Source organism: Microtus ochrogaster, chromosome 1, assembly GCF_000317375.1.
Source record: "Microtus ochrogaster isolate Prairie Vole_2 chromosome 1, MicOch1.0, whole genome shotgun sequence".
NCBI lineage: Eukaryota > Metazoa > Chordata > Mammalia > Rodentia > Cricetidae > Microtus > Microtus ochrogaster.
This window is the reverse complement of record NC_022009.1, coordinates 23,037,676-23,046,992: the sequence shown is the minus strand read 5'-3', so window position 1 is coordinate 23,046,992 and position 9,317 is coordinate 23,037,676. Positions and strand designations below refer to the sequence as shown.

General features: G+C 42.0%; 1 long non-coding RNA gene across 1 annotated transcript in view; it reads left to right on the top strand.

Annotated features, from left to right (window-relative positions):
- Positions 1-9,317, top strand: part of LOC113456334 — a 17,460-nt gene that overhangs the window by 4,588 nt on the left and 3,555 nt on the right. The window lies entirely within an intron of this gene.

The window sequence follows — 9,317 nt, the reverse complement described above, 5'->3', positions numbered from 1 at the left end:
GGCCACATCCTCGTCCCTCGGGTGGGCCATGTCATCGTCCCTCGGGTCAGTCATGTCTTCGTCCCTCGGGTCGGCCACATCCTCGTCCCTCGGGTCGGCCATGTCCTCGTCCCTCGGGTCGGCCACGTCCTCATCCCTCGGGTTGGCCATGTCCTTGTCCCTCAGGTCTGCACAGCAAGTCTGCAGCACCTCACTCCAGCTGTTTCTTCTGTTCTTCTGCTTCGCCGTCTCTTCCTCGTATTTCTTCTTCTTTTCATGAAACCAAAGGTAGACCTGCTTTTCTGTCAAGCTAAATTCAAATGACAGTGAAAAATAGTCTTGCACTGTGGGACTTTTTCTTAATTTAAATTTTGCCCACAGAGTGTCCAGGAGCGGCTTGCTGACTGGCTTCTTGGGACTCATGCCTTCGTTTTCCTGCTGGGATTGTTTTTTTGGGTTCACTTTCAGCTTCTTTCTCTGTTCTCTGCTCCATTTTGTTTTCCTCTGTCCTTTCTCTTTGCTCCTGCGGAGTTGTTCCCATCGCTGTCGCAGGAGGTGCGTGACTTGTTGGCTTCTTTTCACGGGATTCCAACTTTTCGAATTTGCGATCTTCTTCATGGCCAGACTTTTGCTCATGATGTGAGTACACTTTCAGATCAGATCCTCTAGGCTCTGAATGGTTCTGGAAGGCAAAGATCAGAAGGCTCCCAAAGGACTTCCTTGTCTCTGGAGAGTACCGAAGCCTTGTGTGACTGGACTGTCACGGTGCCGGCTGTTCTTTAGCTCTTCTTATAGAAGCCGCAGAAATTCAATTACAGAGGCCACACCTTAATGATGATGTATCTAATCCTACCAATCTCCAAAAGTCCCACCCCAAACACCAAGATCTCTCCCGTGATTCCTATTCTTCATTATATATCTTGTAACTGAATAAATAATGAAGTCAATTTTGTATCATCTGGTATAAATTTGGCAGTTTCAATATGTAAAACAACTCTTTTGGCATACTGTGAGTTGGTAACTATGTTGAGATGTTCTTTAAAATTCCTAAGGCGGGCGGTGGTGGCTCACGCCTTTAATCCCAGCACTCAGGAGGCAGAGGCAGGCAGATCTCTGTGAGTTCGAGGCTAGCCTGGTCTACAAGAGCTAGTGCCAGGACAGGCTCCAAAGCTACAGAGAAACCCTGTCTCAAAAAACTAAAAAATAAAATAAAATTCCTTAGTACCATGAGAATAGCATATAATTCTGACTTTTGGACAGAATCATAAGGGCTTTGTTCCACTTTACTTAAATCTTCTGATTTTTAACCTACCCTTCCTGATTTATTTTTATCAGTATAGCACATAGGGGATCCAGTTATTGATTTGCCAAGTACAATGCGGGAGAAGGATCCAATTACAATTAGCTCTCTTTATAAGTTGATTTCTCTTGCTTTTGTGATAATTGTTGTTAATCTCTACCAAAAATTGCTACAAACTCTGTACCAGGGTTTACCTTCTCCCCATAATTTGTCAATTTTATCATTGTTAAAAGGTACCATAATTTCTGCTGGGTCTATTCATACTAATTGACAAAATCTCAATTTTTCTTTTAGAATTATCTCAGAGACATTTTCCACATAAGTTTTTAATTTTTTACTCAGTTTATGTGGTAAAAGGATGCATTCTAAAACAATATATTCCCTCTATATTTCTATATTTTTGGTTGTGAGCCTAGCCTTTAACAGCTGAGCCATCCCTCCAGGCCCCCTCTATATTTCTATAGAATAATGCTTGGAGGGTAATATGACCAGAATGCATTCAGATTCAGATCCATACAATCCACATGTTCTGTCTCTAATTTCTCTTCAATCAAAGCCAATTCTCTCCAGCTTTAGCTGATAATTCTCTGGGACTACTTCAACCCTTATCACCATCTAAGGCTTTGTTTAAATTAATCAGTTCACCATGTTTTATCCCAGTAGTGCGCCATAGATGGGAAATGTCTTTGGAACTCATTAAGAGTCTGCAACCGATCTCTCCTAATTTGTGCCTTTTGAGGTCTAATTTTCTGTAAACCTATTTTATAGACTAAATAATTAATAAAATCTCCTGTTAGTATTTTTTTTCAGGAGCAATTTGTAATCCCTAACAAGACAAAATTTTCTTTACTTCTTCAAACATTCTAAAGTATCTACATGTGAATGAGACAGTAAACTGTCATTCATGTAATGACAAACTATAGATTGAGAAAATTGCTTATGTATTATTTCCAGTGGCACAGGGTGGGCCTATTTAACATTACCTTGTGAGAGAATCTTCCATTGATATCTCTTAGCAGGCTGAGAATTATTATAAATAGGCACCATGAAGGCAAATTTTTCTCTGTCTTTTTCTTGTAACTGTATACTGAAGAAACAATCTTTAATGTCAATAACTATAAGAAGCCATCCGTTAGACAATAGAGAAGGCAGAGGAATGCCAGCATTCTCCTTTTTTTTTTTTTTTTTTTTATTGGCTTTTTGAGACAGGGTTTCTCTGTGTTGCTTTGGAGCCTGTCCCGGAACTAGACCAGGCTGGTCTTGAACTCACAGAGATCCGCCTGCCTCTGCCTCCCAAGTGCTCAGATTAAAGGCGTGTGCCACCACTGCCTGGCAGCATTCTCTATTTTTCTAAATTTCTTTTTATCGACAAATACAGGAGAATTACAAGGGCTGGATTATTCTTCAACATGCTGAGCATTTATTTACTTCTGTACCAGCTGTTCTAAAGCCTGTAGTTTCTCTGATGTTATAGGTCACTGATTAAATTAACTTACAGGTTTGTTTGTCAACCATTTTAAAGTAGGGCCATTAGTGTCTTTGAAATACCATAAGCTGCTGGGCGGTGGTGGCGCACGCCTTTAATCCCAGCACTCGGGAGGCAGAGGAGTTCGAGACCAGCCTGGTCTACAGAGCTAGTTCCAGGACAGGCTCCAAAACCACAGAGAAACCCTGTCTCGAAAAAAGCAAAGAAAAAAAAAAAAAAAGAAATACCATAAGCTATTTGCCCTGTCCTTGTACAACCTGAATGGTCAGTGACTGTTTATATAATACCTTGTAATATTTTTTTCCAGAAGCACATGTTAATTTATGGTCTGTTTCTAAGATTAGGGGAATATTAATCTGAGTATTCCATTGCTATAACAAATCATGGCCTCATAAATTCAATGCTGTGTTAGCCACATATGGTTTTAATATTTCTCTCTGTCCTTCTGGCTCTATACATTCAACCCATCTCACACTCTGCTTTGCCTGAGATAAAGTTCCAGTTCCTAAAAACTGAACATTTACATCCTGAAAAGGCCAATTTGGATGCCAAGATTCTGATGAAATTGTTGTTACAACTGCATCTGTATCTACCAGACCTTCAATGGCAATGTCATTTATTTGTGTTTTTAATTTTGGTCTTTGTTCATTTATGGAAGTTTGCCAAAGTATTTAATTTATGGTTTCTGCTGAATTTTTTGTTCTCTCTTCTATAGATATTCTATTATCGAGGGCAGTACAGTTTCTTAGAATAGGAATTAGACTCTTTTTGTTTTGTTTTGTTTTGTTTTTTGAGATAGGGTTTTTCCATGTGGCAGTCCTAGCTGTCCTAGAACTAGCTCTTGTAGACTAGGCTGGCCTCAAATTCACAGAGATCCACCTGCGTCTGCCTCCCAAGTGCTGGGATTAAAGGCATACGTCACCACCACCTGGCTGGCATTAGTTTCTTTAATTGCTCTGGGAAGGAGTTTTCTCTACGATGGCAGGAAATACCTGAACTGATTTGGCATAGGGACCTGCAAAAGGCCCCTCATGGACTTTCCTGATGGCAAAGGATTACCTTGAATATCCCTTGTTGACCTATATTCATTAGTCCAATGCATGCCTTTGCCACACCTGAATAATCCAGAAGAGAGAGGTGTTCTAAATGGATTATTCTTAGAAAAAAACATTGTTTCTAGGAATACCCTGTTTACAATCCCTTATAAGGTGACCTTGTTTGCCATGATTGAAACACGTGGCATTTCTATTTTCCCTCAAACCGCTGGAAATCACCTCTCCTATCCATTTATCATCATGGTCATGAGATTCAATATTAATTGTATCAAGGTGCTGACCTTGACATTAATGGCCTAATTATCCTTTTGCATCAAGAATTAGTATTTTCAAAATTCAAAGATTTAATTATTATTTGTCTAGCTTCTGAATTTGGTATCATTTTATTTACTGATGAAGTTAATCTTTGTAAGAAACTCGTAAAGATGTCCTTTGGGCCTTGTAGAATGAATCAGTTTTCATTCCTATTTCTCCAACTCTGTCCTAAGGATTCAAAGCTTCTCTGTGGCATAAATCCAGGGTGTGGTCATTGTATACATATTGCCTTTCTATAGTCACATAATTTCTTCTCCAAGAATTTGAACTTGGGAGATTTTCATATCTCTAGCTTTACTCTGTTGTTCAATAATCTTAGCTTCTTCTCTGAACCACATACTCCATTGAAATTGTGGACCAGTCTCTAAAACACCTTTAACTAAATATAACCAGTCTTTAGGGATAATTCTATTACAAACTGACCACGCGTTTAATGTTTGCTTCACTAAAGGTGAATGCATGCCATATGAGACTATTGCTTCCTTGAGTCTCGTTAAGTCCAGCATTGGCACAGGAATCCAGTTAGCTGTAACAGAGCATCTGCCTTTAGCCATTCCTGTAAGGTTACTGGATATATTAAGGTTGGTTGTCTGAAAACCTTAGGCTATTCCTCTCTATTCTTATAATGCAATGCTGAAATTGGTTCTCCATGAAATTCCTCTGTCTGGATTTGATTATGTTATCTATTTTATTAAGTTTTTCTAAGGCTTATATCTTAGCACTCAGATTAGCCAACTTTTTTAGAGACAAAAATGATGAAACTGATAATGTTTACAATTGACATTACATAAATCCCATCTAAATTAGATACCCTCTCATTTAATCATCCCCTTTTCAAACTGTCCAGCATATTACTATACAGAGACCCAACCCTCCATTGTAATGGTTTTTCTCATTTTTAATGTGGGTAAAAAAAAAAAAAAACTCTCTCTTTTAACTTATTCCTCCCTGGAGAGGGAGGGGGAGAGGAGTGCAGGGAGGGGGAGAAGGGTGGGAGGAGGGGGACAAGGGTGGGAGGAGGGGGAGGGAAATGGGAGGCTGGGAGGAGGAGGAAACTTGTTTTTTTTTTCTTCTTTTTCTCAATAAAAAAAAAGAATTACCAGTTGTGGGGCTGGAGAGATGGCTCAGTGGTTAAGAGCATTGCCTGCTCTTCCAAAGGTCCTGAGTTCAATTCCCAGCAACCACATGGTGGCTCACAACCATCTGTAATGAGGTCTAGCGCCCTCTTCTGGCCTGTAGGCATACAGACAGAACATTGTATACTAAATAAATAAATATTTTTTTTTAAAAAAAGAATTACCAGTTGTCTTACCAAATCTACTAGCAATGTTGACGAAGATGTGAGGCTTATTACTGCTGTGTAGAACAGTAAAAGCCTGACTGGATTTCAAGGCAGCCACCTGGTTTGGCAGCAGCCCAAGAAGGGGATTCAGGGAGAGCCCACCAGGAGAGAAAAAAGAAAAACCAGTGATTCTGGCCATATGTAGCTCTGGCCTATGCTAGTGGCTCTAAAGTCACAGGCAAATGGCTTTTTGTGTGTGTGTGTGAGTGAATTCATACCCCAAACTTTGGGTGGCAATTGTAGTTTGAATAATGAAAACCCAGATATAGACATTGGAATTCAACCTGAAGATCATCAGAAAAGCAAAGCAGTCAGCCACTGACTCTTACTTCTACCTCAGACCAAAAATGGGTGATGTACTCAGCTGGTAGAGCATGGGATTCTTAACCCTAAGGGCATGGGTTTGTGCCCCACTTTGGGTACCATTTTGTAAACGGAGACTACTCGTTTGTTTCCCAGCCTCCCAGACCCAAATAATTACACAGAAACTATATTAATTACAACAATGTTTGACCAATGGCTCAAGCATACTCCTGGCTAACTCTTATATCTTAAATTAGCCAATTTCTAGCAATCTGTGTATTGCCACGAGGCTGTGACTTACCATTAGGGTTCTGGCATCTCTCTCCTTTGACAGCTACATGGTGTCTCCCTGTCTCTGCCTACTCTCTCTCTCTCTATCTCTGTTCAGATTTTCCACCTGAGTTTACTCTGCTAAGCCATTGGCCGAAACAGCTTTATTCATTAACCAATTAAAGCTCACATATACAGAAGAATATCCCACATCAGGGTGAGAGCCTGTCTCCCTGAATCCGGAAAACTTCACACACTCCACACACCATGGAGTTCCTGTCTCTTCCCCCGTAGAGTCCTCTCTCTGCCCAGTCATACCACTTTGTCTCCACTTCCCTAGTGCTAGGGTTAAAGGCGTGTGATCCCAAGTGCTGGGATTACCTTTGTGTGAGTCCTGTTTCTCTTAGACAGATTCAATCTTGGATAGCCCATGGTGGCCTTGAACTAACAGAGATCCATCTACCTCCGTCTTCCAATTCCCAGGATTAAAGGTGTGTGCCACTACTCCCTAGCCTGTAAGACTGACTAATATGGCTGATTTGCTTTCTGATATTCAGGCAAGCTTTATTTATTAAAACACAAATAATATACCCTTATTCCTGTGTTTGGATCTCCAGAGCCACTGTGAAAGCCAGTGCAGTGGAAGGTATATCTGTAACCCCAGTGCACCTAGGGGATGGGAGGTAGAGTCGGGGACTCTCCAGGAATTCATGGGCAGCTAGCCTGAGTTATGCAAGAGTAAAGAGATGATGTCTCAAAAACAACAAACAAACAAACAAGAAACGCGGAGATGCAAAGATTAATACCCAAAGGCCCAAAGGCTGTCCCTACTTTCACTCAGAAATACATCTCTCTCATACACAAACACATCAGAAATACTTAATAAGAACTCTTGACAGCACATTGTTTTAAATGCAGTTTGTATATATGCAATCGCTCGGTTTTGTTTTTGTTTTTTTTTTCAAGACAGGGTTTCTCCGTAGCTTTTGGTTCCTGTCCTGGAACTAGCTCTTCTAGACCAGGCTGGCCTCGAACTCATAGAGATCCGCCTGTCTCTGCCTCCGAGTGCTGGCATTAAAGGCGTGCGCCACCACCGCCCGGCCTCTCGATTTGTTTTTGAGGTGGTTCTCATGTATATCACACTGATCTCAAACTCACTAATCTGCTGCTGCTGGCCTTGAACTCCTCATCTTCTCCCTCCCTTTTATGTGTGCTGGGATTACAGGTGTGCATCATTGTGCCCCTTGCCGCACCTACACACTCTTGAAAATAGTTTGGAAAAACTAAAATGGGTTTACTTGACTCGGTGACTGAGTTTTGGTCCTTTAGAGAAAGAATGTCACATCGGAACTTGTACATGATTGTTTATGAAGATTTATTCATAGTAACTGAAACCTGGAAAATACCCACCTCTCCCATAGTCGTCCAATATTAAACTGTGCTACCTCCCTGCCATAGACCAGTTTTCTGCAAGCGGACACTGAAACATGCGACAGCTCAGGTGAGTCTGAGGGAGCACCCGTGGGCCAGAAAGGTGACTCAGTCACTGCAGTTGCAAGGGTGAGGGCCTGAGTTTGATCCCAGGTCCATGTGATTACAGCGTGTGCCTGTAATCCTGGTGCCTAGGAGGAAGAGGCAGGACGCCTGAGGCTTGCTGCCAGCCGAGTGTAGCTGGTCAGCTCCAGGCCAATTACAGTCTCCAAGGAAGTGATTGCATTCCTGTGGATGATACCCGGGGTTGTCTTCTGGTCTTCACAGGTACCTGCACATGTGCACACATACACCCATAGATGGGTGATTATGCACATACTTAAAAATTCACATGCATAAATTTCCCAAAAATGTACATACTGCACTACTCCATTTATGTCATAATTTGGAAATAATATATTTCTAGAGGTAAAGAACTGATTGTGGTTACCAAGAGTTGGAGATGGCTCTGTGTGTGTGTGTGTGGGGGGGGAGTAATAACACAGGAAGTCTTGTAATAGTGTCGGGTTTCTTTAGTGGTGCTTATGCACGGTGTAATTACAGCTCATGTGTGACCCATGAGTAAACTGTGGATTGTGCCAATGTTTCTTGGTTTCAACACTGTGTTGTAGCTGTATAAGATGTCACCATTGGCGGATGCCGAGCAGGGTTAGAGAGGGGTGTGTGTATCCATAGAGATCTCCTGAAAATGAGAATTAATTTGACAATAAGCAGGCTTTTGGGGGAGTGTGGTTTTGAGACGGTTTCTCTGTGTAGCCCTGGCTGTCCTGGAACTCACTCTGTAGACCAGGCTGGCCTCGAGCTCAGAGATGCCCCTGCCTCCACCTCCTGGGTGCTGGGTTTAAAGGCATGCACCACCACTGCCCCAAGACAATATAGCTTTAAATTTATTTGTTTGCTAAAATTCATCCAGTGCCTCGCTGGGCAGTGGTGGCCCAGCTTCCTGGTACAGCAGTTAGGATTTGTTTTAATTTATCTCTAATTGTTAAATGGTGCTGAGTTACCATGGCGTGCGTGTGTGTGTGTGTGTGTGTGTGTGTGTGTGTGTGTGTGTGTGATCACGTCTGTGCATGCGCACAGGCACCTCTGTTGCCAGAGGTCAGCTCTAGGTGTCCTGTCAGCCATTCTGGATGAACTGACTGGCCAGCAAGCCCCAGGGAGTCTCCTGTCTCTACCTCCCCGTGCTGGGATTACAGGTGTGTGCCAACTTTTTGGTGGATGCTGGGGATTGAACAACCTTTTTTTTTTTTTTTTTTTTTGCTTTAAAAGGCAAAGTACAAAAATGGTATATTTGGTACATCTCAGTTTTACACACAAATGAATGTATTTACATAGATGTACTGAGATGGGTGTGCTGGCTAATTCTATGTCAGCTTGACACAGGCTAGAGTCATCTGAGAGGAGGGAGCCCAGTTGAGAAAATGCCTTCTTGCCAGCTGGTGGTGAGTCCACAAAGTTGCCCTCTGACCTCCACACAGGTACTAAGGCACATCACTGACTCCCATACCATATACATATACACAATAATCATAAGTAAAAATAATAATTTCCCACTGGGCAGTAGTGGCACATGACTTTAATCTCAGCACTTGTGAGGCAGAAACAGGTGGATCTCGGAGCTTGAGGCTAGCCTGGTCTATATACAGAGGAGTTCCAGGACACCTGTCTCAGGGGGAAAAAAACAGAGAGAGAGAGACAGAGACAGAGACAGAGACAGACACACACACACACACACACACAGAGAGAGAGAGAGAGAGAGAGAGAGAGAGAGAGAGA